The 12,652-nt window shown below is 39.1% G+C and overlaps 1 protein-coding gene across 1 annotated transcript in view; it reads right to left on the bottom strand.

Annotated features, from left to right (window-relative positions):
* The window catches only part of LOC106878020 (coiled-coil domain-containing protein 186), a 173,635-nt gene extending 162,632 nt beyond the window's left edge, over positions 1–11,003 (bottom strand). Inside the window, exon 1 of the mRNA XM_089362448.1 lies at positions 10,893–11,003. The gene's annotated coding sequence lies outside the window, so the exon portion shown is untranslated. The remainder of the gene's footprint in view (positions 1–10,892) is intronic.
* Between the last annotated feature and the right edge of the window lie 1,649 nt (positions 11,004–12,652).

The raw sequence follows: 12,652 nt of genomic DNA, 5'->3' as shown, positions 1-12,652 counted from the left end.
TACTTGTTCACTGTTAGTTTTCCTGATAGTCTTGAATGGATTGTCTAGTGACTTGTTCTCCACATTACTTCTCTTGGTCTTCAAAAAAAGTTGTTGGTATTGAAGCTTACCCACTAGCGATTGGTTATACTTACACTGTAAATGGTATATGTGCAATACCAATGGCAACTATTGTAGATAAACTCACAGATCTTACACACAGTTATGACTTTGCTTTTCATCTCACTAGATTATTTGAAATTCTTATGGTTTTGCTATTAGGAGCTACATACTTACTGATTACTTGTATGAGAAAAAAGAATCGTATTAGCCAACAGAAATGAGAATTAGCCAACAGAAATGAAGTCGCATTCTGAAAATGGCTGCACATGATTCTATATTTTGTAAGCAAGTTCACAGTTGTATACATAAAATATATATTAAGCAATATATCTTACTATATTCAGTTTCCATGTTCTTCTATTCTGGACTGGAAAAACTGCTTGTCTACACAATAAATTGCATATGGGGAAAACTTGAGCCTACGAGAAAACCTCTATGTGTTCTCTCAAATTTGACTCTGACATCTTAAGAATGGATGAATATAGTACATAATTCACTGGATAATATGCAAAAAAAGGAAGCAGTTACAGTTAGAAGGTCGTGGGACAATAAAGATTTATCACAGAGACCTGTATCAAGAAAATAAATACACCAAACACACTGGATGGTTAAATCTTGAAAGCTGAGATTGTAGTCAAAGTAATAAACATAACATTTCGAAAGATAACAGCACCAAAATGTACTTTGAGATATCTAAGCTGAAAACACAAACATCAAAACCTCACTTACTGAAAACCACACATCTCAAAAATCTTCCCACCTCTGAAGACCTTCTATGAATTTAGATAACAAATCTAAACACAGCCACTTGACACATAAAATGCATATCAAGAAAAATAATCAATATGTACACATAAACATAGAATTATAACCAACCTGCAATACAGCATTAATGGTCTAAAAATCACTTTTATGTAACTAAAAGCTTCATAATCACTGATGTCATTCATTGTCTTGAAACAAATTTTAACATTTTTATGTAGGTGCTTAACCCGACTCATTAGGCCAGAACTTATCCCATTTTCTGAAGTGTAAAGCAAATGAAATAAGACTCTGCTATGAATAGGATGCCAGTCCATTGTAAAGTTAACTCCAGCAATTGTGTATAATAATTTTAAGCTGTATGTACGGGAGTAATATGAAATAAAGTGCCTTGCATCCAGGACATATATAATGGTACAATCATCAATAAAGCATGCAACATGCTATAAATTCAAATATTAAAAAGAAAAGCCAATAATATAAAACAATAACACAATAAACATATATATACACTGCCTTCAAACTCACCAACCATCCAAGCAGGATACACAAGTCCAATTACAGTTTAAGACATTTTCAAAGACCATCATTGAAAGCTACTTCAATGAGCACAATGCATTCTGATACAAGAGCGATGCAGATAATTCAAGAAGTGATGTGTATATATATTATATATATTTATTTTCTCCCTCTGCTTATTTCTGTGTTCCTTTCTTTCTGTTGAAGAGTGTAGGACCGAAATGTAAAAGACTTTCTCACTTCCCGAGCATTAAACTAATACATCTGTTTGTTGTTTACACTTCCGTCTTCGTCTTTTGTTTTATTTTTTTGTAAATTCCAAATATATATATATATATATATATGTACTAGCAGGCCTCCCAGACTTCAGCCCAGTTTGTACGGTGCTCTATTCTATATTTTCTGTCTCTTCCCCCCTCTGTCTCACTTGTTTTTTCTCCCTAATCCCCTTTCTATCTGTCTCACGTATATTTTCTCTTAAGAGAAACAGAAGTAGTGGTAGTGAGAGAGAGAGAGACATATATACAACCAGAGAGAGAGAGAGAGAGAGAGAGAGAGAGAGAGAGAGAGAGACATATATACAACCAGAGAAAGAGAGAGAGACATATATATATAACCAGAGAGAGAGAGAGATATATATATATACAACCAGAGAGAGAGAGAGAGAGAGAGAGAGAGAGAGACACACACACACACACACACACACACACACACACACACACACACATATACAACCAAAGAGATAGCGAGAGAGATAGAGACATACAGAGGGACAAATATATATAGAGAAAAAGCAGAGGTCCAGCAGTGAGTTCAAAGGAATAAATGTAATGTATAAACTAAAAGAAAGTTGGAGGGGGAGTATTTTTCGCTCTGTAAAAAGCATTATAGTGAAATAGATAGTACATGGATTGCTAGAAATAGGAGCAAACACACCGCTAACTTGGCCACCCCAATTACATTTTCGGAAAATAAGTGCGCAGTTATCTGTGAAATGGTCGAATCAATTTAAATGAGATGATAAACCTGAAATATTATTAATTTTATTTAGTGTTTTCAGTGGTAAACAAACTTTGTTTATTATAAGGATATAAAGGAAACTTCATGCCTATTAAAAAATTCATCATCATCATCATTATTTTCACCATGTCGTGCCACTGCAACCACCGCCACCACTGCCCCCTTCCTTTACCAAGAAAGCCAATGAGTTCAACCGGCTTGAAATAAAGGCCAAAATCTCTCAAATCACAGCTTTTTGCCATATGATTATACCAGCACAGTCTTCTCTGTAATATGCAAGAGAGAAGACTGAACTGGTATGTTCATGTGATGCATATGGATGAGGACAGCTGCATAAAGAAGTTCCAATTTCTAACTATAGAGGGAACCTGTGGAAGAGGTAGACCCAGGAAGACGTGGGAGAAGGTGGTGAAGTTTGATCTTCAGATGTTGAGTCACAGGGAAGTGATGACAAGTGACCAAGACCTTTGGCAATTTGCTGTGCTTGAGAAGACATGTCAAGCTAAGCGAAATCATAGTTGTGGCCAGTATCAGTGAGACATAAAAGGCATCCAGTACACTCTGTGGAGTGGTTGACATTAGGAAAGGCATCCATCCATAGAAACCAAGCCCAAACAGACTGGAGCCCAGTCCACCCCTCCAGATTATCAGCTCCAGTCAAACAGTCTTACCCATGCTAGCATAGAAAACAGACTTTTGATGATGAAAAGACAAAGAATAGACAAGAAGGTCATGGTTGGAAAGCCTTTGATTATAAGTCTGCCTTGGTCAGAATAAACCTAAGGGCTTGAATAACATCATTGACAATGTTGGTGTAATTAAAATGGATGGTGGCAACCTCGGTGAAATGCATGTTGAATGTATAACAAAGTCTCATAATTTTCTGAGATCAAATAAAACTGAAAGTAATGGAATAGGTATTATGGCCCAACCAACTATAAACCTTATCCCTTACAGATATCATCTGGCACCATAGAAGAAAGATGGCATTGGATAAAACTTCAAGACATATTCAGATTTGTTCTCAGTTTGAATTGTACAAGAGTCAACTATCACCACCACCACTACCACCATCATTTATCATCATAACCTATTATCAATGTTTTCTGTTTCCAACAGTACAACCACTTCCACCACCACTGTCACCACCATCACTACCAACATGCCCTCCATCATCACTACCACCATCACCATATTCATCTGTTATGTTATCTAGTTCCAACAGTTTTATCAGACTTTCTAACTGCACTACTTGGTGCACCTCCATATATCTGAGGGGTTGTGCACAGCATTTGCCTTTTGGGGAATGTTAGGACTGTAGGACTGTGTTTATTATGCTGCATTAGTTTTTGTCTATTTGTTAAGCTTTATTTTATTGTTCCTGGTGTTATTTTAGTGCAGGCTATGTGCAAAACTAGATATGTTATTTTGTCAGGTTCGATGGTTCTTTGTGTTTTATGTGTTGTTGTATGACTGCTAGTGGTATGTGCTTTAGTGTTGGACTGTGATTGTATTGTGTAGAGCTGTGTGGGTTGCGTTGTATGACTGGCTGTCAATTGTGTAGAATCTGAATTGTGTGAGTTGTTGGTTTTATATTGCATTGGATATTGATTTACTTAAGAGTGTATGTCTTGTTATTTTATTTTATTGGGTAATTATTGTGCATCATATGTGTTGTGCTATATTGTTTGCAAGGCAGGCACTACATATTAAGCAAACTAAGTCATGACTCGATGTGCTAAAATCAGGAGGTGTCCCAAAAATACTTACACAATATTTTTTAATCCAATTCAAACATGGAAAGTTATTAGCAAAGAGAGCAAGCAAGGTCACAACCTATCACATGATTTTCATCTTTCGCTCCTTGTTTCATGCATTAGATTGTAGCAATATTGGGGCACCACCTTGAAGGGCTTTTAGTCAAATGAATTGACCCCAGTGCTAATTTTTTTAAAGCCTGGTACTTATTCTCTTGCTCAAGTAACTTCTACTTTAGCCCTGAGCTGACCAATTCCTCATGAGTCAATTTGGTAAATAAAAACTGTATAGAAGCCTGTTGCATGTGTGTGTGTGTGTGTACTGGGGATGATTTGCTTTAAGTTTCAGTCCAATGACTGAAACAAAAGATAAACAACAATGTTTTATGAAGGTACTGGTTGTATATATATGTGTGTACGTGTGTGTGTATATCAATATTATATATATATCATCATCGTTGTCATCATCATCGTCGTCGTTTAACGTCTGCTTTCCATGCTAGCATGGGTTGGATGATTTGACTGAGGACTGGCAAGCCAGTAGGCTGCACAAGGCTCCAATCTGATCTGGCAGAGTTTCTACAGCTGGATGCCCTTCCTAATGCCAACCACTCCGAGACTGTAGTAGGTGTTTTTACATGCCACCGGCACGAGGACCAGTCGCAGAGTACTGGCAACGGCCAAGCTCAAAATGGTGTTTTTTACATGCCACCAGCACGGGAGCCAGTCCAGCGGCACTGGCAATGACCTTGCTCGAATGATTTTCTAACGTGCCACAGGCACAAGTGCCAGAAGGCGACGCTGGTAATGATCACGCTCGAATGGTGCTATTTACGAGCCCCTAGCAAGGAAGTCAGACAGCTGCTCTGGCAATGAACACACTCAGACAGTGCTGTTAGTACTCCACTGGCACAGGTGCCAGTCATCGAATACGGTTCAATTACGATTTCAATTTCACTTGCCCCAACAGGTCTTTGCAAGCAGAGTTTAGTGTCTAACGAAGTAAAGATACGAATAAGTGAGCTGGCTACACTTCTGGCAGAGGCCACAGATTATGGTCTCACTTGGCTTGCAGTGTCTTCTCACGTACTGCATATTTCCTAAGGTACCGGTCACTAGTCATTGCCTCAGTGAGGCCTAAAGTTCGGAGGTCGTGCTTCACCACCTCATCCCAGGTCTTTCTGGGTCTACCTCTTCCACAAGTTCCCTCAACTGCTAAGGTGTGGCACTTTTTCACACAGCTATCCTCATCCATTCTTGCCACATGTCCATACCAGCGCAATCGTCTCTCTTGCACACCACAACTGATGCTTCTTAGGACTAACTTTTCTCTCAAGGTACTTACACTCTGTCGAGTATGCACACTGACATTACACATCCATCGGAGCATACTGGCTTCGTTTCTTGCGAGCTTACGCATGTCTTCAGCAGTCATGGCCCATGTTTCACTGCCATGTAGCATGGCTGTTCGTACACATGCGTCATACAGTCAGCCTTTTACTCTGTGTGAGAGGCCCTTTGTCACCAGCAGAGGTAAGAGCTCTCTAAACTTTGCCCAAGCTATTCTTATTTTAGCAGCTACCCTTTCAGCGCACTCTCTCCCACTCCAAACTTGGTCACCTAGGTAGCGGAAGCTATCAACTACTTCTAGTTTTTCTCCCCTGAGTAGTGGCATTGGACTGCTTCAAGCTCCGCTGTTAGTTTGGTGCTATGTGGTGACCATAACTGGGAACAGTAGTCCAGGTGGCTGAGAACAAAGGTTCTCCACAGGGTCAACATAATTTCTTGGTCTCTTGTCTTGAAGGACCTCAGTATCCATCCTGCCAGTTGTCTGCACTTTGCTGCCATCTTGCTTATGTGCATATGAAATAATGCGTCATTGCACATGCTGATCCCCAAGTCTTTCACTGCCTGTGACTCTGGGATTGTAGTGCCTTCGGGTCCTGTAAATGTACATTGTACTGCATTTATACTGAGTTTATATTGCAGTACTTGAAATTTTCCAGCATTAAACTGCATGTTATTTATTTCGGCCCACTTGTACACTGAGTTCAGGTCCCGCTGTAAGCTTGTAGCATCCTCTTGGTTTTTTACTGCCAGTGGTAATTTTGTGTCATTGGCATAGCTAGTGACAGTGGCTGTTTGAGTGATTGTGGGCATGTCTAAGAGGGCTATTATGAACAGTAATGGCCTCAGAACAGTTCACTGGGGGACACCACTTACGATTTCAGTTTCCTCAGAAAGGGCGCCATTGGCTGCAACTACCTGACTTCTGTTTTTAAGGAAGTCATGCAGCCACTCTCCCAGTTTACCAGCAATGCCAAGGTCTCAACCTTGTGCTGAAGGGGCTGTGTGAGGCAGCTTCTTCCTGGGCGGAAGCCATGCTGGGTATTGTTCAGTAGGTCATTTTCTTCTAGGAACATTATCAACTTCGTTCTGATGATTCGCTCCATGACTTTACTGATGTACGAAGTCAGAGAGATTGACCTGTAGTTTTTGGTATCTGCTCTGCTTCCACCATTGTGGATAGGGCATATAATACCTTCTTTCAGGTTTTTAGGAAGTATACCACTTGCAAGGAAACTTTGGAAAAGTATCTGAAGTGGTTTCAATAAAGCCTGCTTACATGACTTTAGGAGAATAGCTGGGAAGCCATCAGGATCAGTGGCGGAGCATGAGCTCATTTCATCTATGGCCGCTGTTACATCTGTTCCCTCAATGTTGATGTAATCGATGGCTGGCACCTCCTTTTTCAGAGTTGCAATATCAAAGAATTCAGCTGGATTTTTTATCTGCATGTGTCCAAGGGGGGAAGGGAAGACACTTTTAAATTGGTCACTGAGTATCTCACTTATTCTTCCTGGGTCTGCTGCGAGTCATTTCCTTGGAACGATGGTCCTATTTTATATTGTATTGTAGCTGTTTCCTTTGCGAATTTAGAGAAAGCTTTGGAATTTGTTTTTATGCTTTCCACAGCCCCTCTTTCTCTCTCTCTCTCTCTCTCTCTCTCTCTCTCTCTCTGTTCTTTCCCTTTCATGAGAGAGTTTGATCTTGCTTTCAATTTCTAGGAGCGTCTGTGTTAAGACAGACATTTCTCTATCTGTCAGTTGTCTATTCAGCTGCTTTGAGATGTCCCATGAGGATTTTTCTGTCCCTGGGAATCTTGTCTTCCCTTCTCCCCTTGGACACGTGCAGTGTGCTGGCCTTTCTTTCTGGGACATATTTAGTGCATATAGCTTGCATAAACTGGCTGAGTTTCAGATCAATGTCTTGCATACGCAGAATGTTGGACCAGTTTCCTTTGTGGATCACTTTGTGGACCGATTCCCATTTCACCTTATGGAAATTCAGGTTGGATAAGGCTTGAGTCCTCCTGATAGGGTAGACACCAACAGTTTGCACAGGACCATACATAGTTCAACAATGTTGTGGTTTGAGAGTGCTGTTGGTGTAACCTTCACATTATGGATAAGTATATGAAGAATTAGGAGTAATGTGCAAAAGAGAAGACTGGGTGCTGGCGTAGTATGTGATCTACATACATATTTCTGGTATAGCTTGTGATCTACATTAGTTCAAATGGTATAGCTTGTAATCTACACTGATGTTTTGATCTACATTCAAAATTCATCTATTTATTTGACTTCCATTTGGTTTGGTATATAAACCAAAAAAACTTTTAGGATTTAAACACTTTTAGTCCTGAGCCCATTGAAAGAAGTCATGATGAGAGCAAAAGAATTTTATACACAAGTTATTCGAGATGAAGAAGCTGCAATAGAATTCCTACGATGCTATGAACATGGAGACATTGATCCATGCAGCAAATGTGGAGGAGAAATGGCAGAAAAACGAAGAGAAATAAGAGGTGAAGCCCATCCTGATTTTCACTGAACAAAGAAAGGATGCCAAACATTTAGGTCTGTGCACCATGGAAATGTTTTTCCATTACAATGATTTGAATAGGAAAATCAATTGTAAACTGACTTTATGTGAAATTTTGGAACTGTTTTTTTTACTTAGTAAAAGATCACACATTTTTAAGATTGCAAATTTATAACAAAATTTCAAATATAGATCACAAACTAGTCTAGATTTAAGTTGCTGTAGATCACAATAGCATGTAGGTCACATACTGCAAGAGAACCAAAGACTGTATTTGTATGGAGATGTGATGCAAATGGAAGAGGAAAACTGTAATAAGATGTGCCATGGCTTAAAGTAAATGGAAACGGTCAAAGAAGGAATCCAAGAAAGACATGGGGTGGAGTTTTGTAATGGATTATGGGTTTTACGAACAGGATGGTGAGGTTAGTTTTTCCGTGTGTGTCTGTAATTGACTTATTTGTTTTCTTTGTACGGGGAGGGGAGTCCGGGGTTTGGGCTTTTTTCCTCTTTTCGGATTTAACCACTGTAAATTCCATTTCTTCCTCTATGTTTTGAGTTGTATCTTGTGTTCTTTCCTTGTGTCCCTTCTTGTCCTTTTAGTTCTTGTTTCTCTTTCTCCTGTCTCTAGTGGTTCTTCCTGGGGGAGAGTCCTCACTCTTTTGTCTTTAGGCTTGCATTCAGAGTGGACGTGGCCCTTTTCGCTGCACTTAAACGCCCCTCTACTGCAACTCTCACACTCAGCCCCTCCCCTATGAATACCCTATCGGACAGGCCTTCTAATACTTCAGGGGTGGCTTGAACCACAACCTCGAGGGTCTGCCCCTTGCAGTTTTCAGCCTCTTTCTTTTTCACTTGTAAAATAGCCATTTATGCCTCCACATCATAAGTTATGGCTGCTGCTATCCACATTACGTCTTATCCTGCTGGTATTTCTTCTACGTTTTTTTTTTTGCCTTTCTTCTATCCAAATACGTTGGTAATAGAATTATTTCCTCATTTTTTCAAGTTCTTGTTGATAACTCCTTAGCCGTGTTCTCATTAGCAAACTGTGCTTCTACTGTGGCATTCCTTCTACCACGTCTAACGTACACAATTTTCTTCCATATAGGTGCCAGGTACCTTTCAATTATTTCACTTTTACAAGTTACAATTCTTTTAGGTTGTACATATATTATAAACCACTGTTCTCGCAGCTACATTTTGTACAATTTCCTGGGGAGGAAGTAATTTCGTATCAGTTCCATTCTTTTTTTACGAGATATCTGTACTTAAACAATTCAGCCATCGTCACCTCTAGCGTTACCATATTACCGCATACGGCTGCCGAAAAACTGGGTTTTTCCCCAAACACTTGTTTTACATTATCAACTTCTCCGTTTGTTACTCCTTCCATTTCTGGGAAACCCTCCTTGGACATTACGTTGAATTCCATAATGCAACTTTTCAGAAAAATAAATTCCTTAAAAAGGAATATAAAAAATATTTTTTACCCGACAAAGGTAAGAGTTCAAATCACAAAAAGCCCAATAGCAGTTATTCCCAACAATATTAAATTATTTCACAATTTTTTGCCCCGTAGGACGAAAATGACAGTTTACAGGTTAACAGCAGTTCGAATTTCAACAGATACAACAAACAGTGCAACAAGAAATCACAAACAAGCAGCAGCCAAAAGGAGATGTAGCTTGGAGATGCAACTCTGAATGAACTTAATAAAACTATAGTTTTGTATACAATTCAGTCAACACGTTGACTGATTTGCGCCAGTAGATCACCCGATCGAGGTAAATAACGAAGCGTTATATATATATATATATATATATATATATATATATATATATATATATATATGTATGGTGATGCAAACAGGAAAAATAGAACTCAAAATATGAGTATGTGTATATTTTTTATGAATATTTAGCAGAAGCAACAAAGGCCGAGAGTTTAGTGCGTTGGCGCTTATTAAACTCTTGATAAGTGCCAACGCACGAAGCTCTCGGTCCTTGAGTTACTCTGTTGCTTCAGCTAAATATTAATAAAATGTGTGTATGTGTGTCCCAGGCCATTTCAGTCTGACACGCTTTATAGGTGAGAAACGAATGGTCACTCTCTGACCAACCATAACAGACAACCAAGCGTGCGCGCGATCTTCATTCTCGAAGCCATTTCGGTGGAGGTAAAGAATACGTACACTACCCGTTTTCAACGTTACAAAAACTCTAACCCATAAACACCGGATGTACGTATTCTCTACTTTCGCCGCCATTTCATTTGATTTACAATGCCCATGAATAAACGTTAAGACTGTCGTCTCTAGAAATCTGAAGACATGCGTCTGTGTCCCCAATCAATAAATGATGTCTTTCTAAACCATAAGATATCCTATTTCGTTTTCATGAGCCGGAAAGATTGTGTAAAGTCAACTGAATCAATCCCAGTACCCTAGTTGTACCTATTTACTCCGTGTGAACAAGACTGGAACTTGGAAATGTCATACGGAAGTTTGCAATAATAATCAGAGCGTCTGACAAAATGACGTGCAGCATTAAGTTACTACCTATTTATGATGTAAGTGTTCAAATCTCATCGAGGTCGACTTTACAAGTGTCAATAAAACAAAACTAGTCAAATTCTGAAGTTGATTTATATTCTACAAAGCATCCTATATGTGAATGGAATTATAATAGGAGACAAGACACAGACCGAACCAGAGAAGGTACAACATTCGAAACAGTACTTCACATGGAGATATTTTCTACTACTTTTGCTTTTAATTAAAAACTGTATTAAAATCTAGATTTACTTAGGCAAATGGCGAAAACAAAATTAGAAAAAAAAACTTACAGCGAGTATCGAAAGTTTGCGTGCCTTTAAAATTAGCTCAAAGTTCGGAAAGCAAAAAAACGAACGCTTTGATGTCATAACGCTATTGTTAGATAATAGCGTTTCTTTTGGCTTCACGTTCTCAATTCAAATTCTGCAAAGGTCGAGACGTTGCCTTTCATCCTTTCTGAGTTGGGCACTGAGGTCAATGCAATCGACTTACCACTCCTTTCAAAACTGCTGGTTTTGTACCAAAAATTCAGAATTTTCTAAGGCTGTGTGGATAAGACTAAACGGGGGCGGATGATGAATCTGAAAACTTTCAGACTTTGCAATTCTTTTGTTATTACTTTTGCAATAGATACGAGAATTCATTCTTTGAAAAGAAAGAATGCAAAATAGAAAAATGAATTATCGAAACATGCTTTAACCCTATATCTGCGAAATTGAATTTCGTGGTTATTCTAGTAATGATGCTAAATATATATATATATATAAAAAAAAAAAAAAAAAAAGAATTGGTATTTTCTGCAAATCACTTTATCTCGGTAAACTTGATATATGACAAAAAAAAAAAAAAAGTTTCAAACAAGACATTCCCCAACAAAGGATAGAAAAATATATAAAACTGCTTTCCGCTGTTAGAGATAAGATTTTGAGTGGATATATTTGATTTTTGCAATAAGAAGGTCAAAGTGTTTAGTTACATTTCTTTACGTTCTAACTTCACAGTCGACTGAAGAAGGGGTAGGTGTTTTGTAATGTAGCCCCCCCCCCCCCCAAAGGCGGTGAGCTGGCAGAAACGTTAGCACGCCGGGCGAGATGCTTAGCGGTATTTCCTCTGCCGTTACGTTCTGAGTTCAAATTCCGCCGAGGTCGACTTTGCATTTCATCCTTTCGGGGTCGATAAATTAAATACCAGTTACGCACTGGGTCGATGTAATCGACTTAATCCCTTTGTCTATCCTTGTTTGTCCCTTCTATGTTTAGCCCTTTGTGGGCAATAAAGAAATAAGAAACGTTAGCACGCCGGGCGAAATGCTTCGCGGTATAACGGCTCTGTGAATTATTGTGAATTATTGTGAATACTGTTGTGTTACTTTGTGAAAACTGTCTCGGTGAATAATTGTGATTTTTGTGGAATTATTACGGTTACATTTCACGCGAGCCGCTACATTTTTTCCCAGCTATGGCAAGTGATAGTGTCTCCAGTATGGAGAGCTACGCCAGGGTCACTGCGGCGAGGAAGCCAGTGCCGCTGGAAACCAAGTTGATCAAGTTGGATATGGAAGAGGTGAGCAGAAGCAGGAATTTGATAGAAGTAGAGGGAGACTCATACAAATTGTACTCCCCAAAAGAGACTAAAGAAGACAAAATTCTGAGGACAGTTGTGTATCGTACACAAGCTGTCAAAACCTGTAAAATTCAAATGGTGACGGAAGAGGAAATCGAGGAGTGCCTGAGTGAAATTGTGAATGAAGCCACGTACACCAACAAAGGAAGAAAGTTCGGTACAGTAGAGGTGAGGTTCGCCACTATAGAAGAGGCAACCAAGCATGCGACCAACATTTTAAGAAGTACAAAAATAGCATTACTACCAAGTTATAGAGGAAGAAGAAGTGTGAAAATACGTATTCCCAGAGTTACATCAGAAATTAAACCAGAGTGGTTGGTTGCAACAGTGCTGGCTGCAACCAAGGAGGAGCCGGAATTGGGACCAGTGGCGAAATCAAAAGTGCGCAAATGGTGGGGATTTGGACTCGAAATGTGGCTTTTTACCA

The sequence above is a fragment of the Octopus bimaculoides genome, chromosome 14, assembly GCF_046866305.1.
Source record: "Octopus bimaculoides isolate indiv1 chromosome 14, ASM4686630v1, whole genome shotgun sequence".
NCBI lineage: Eukaryota > Metazoa > Mollusca > Cephalopoda > Octopoda > Octopodidae > Octopus > Octopus bimaculoides.
This window is presented reverse-complemented; position numbering and strand designations above follow the sequence as displayed.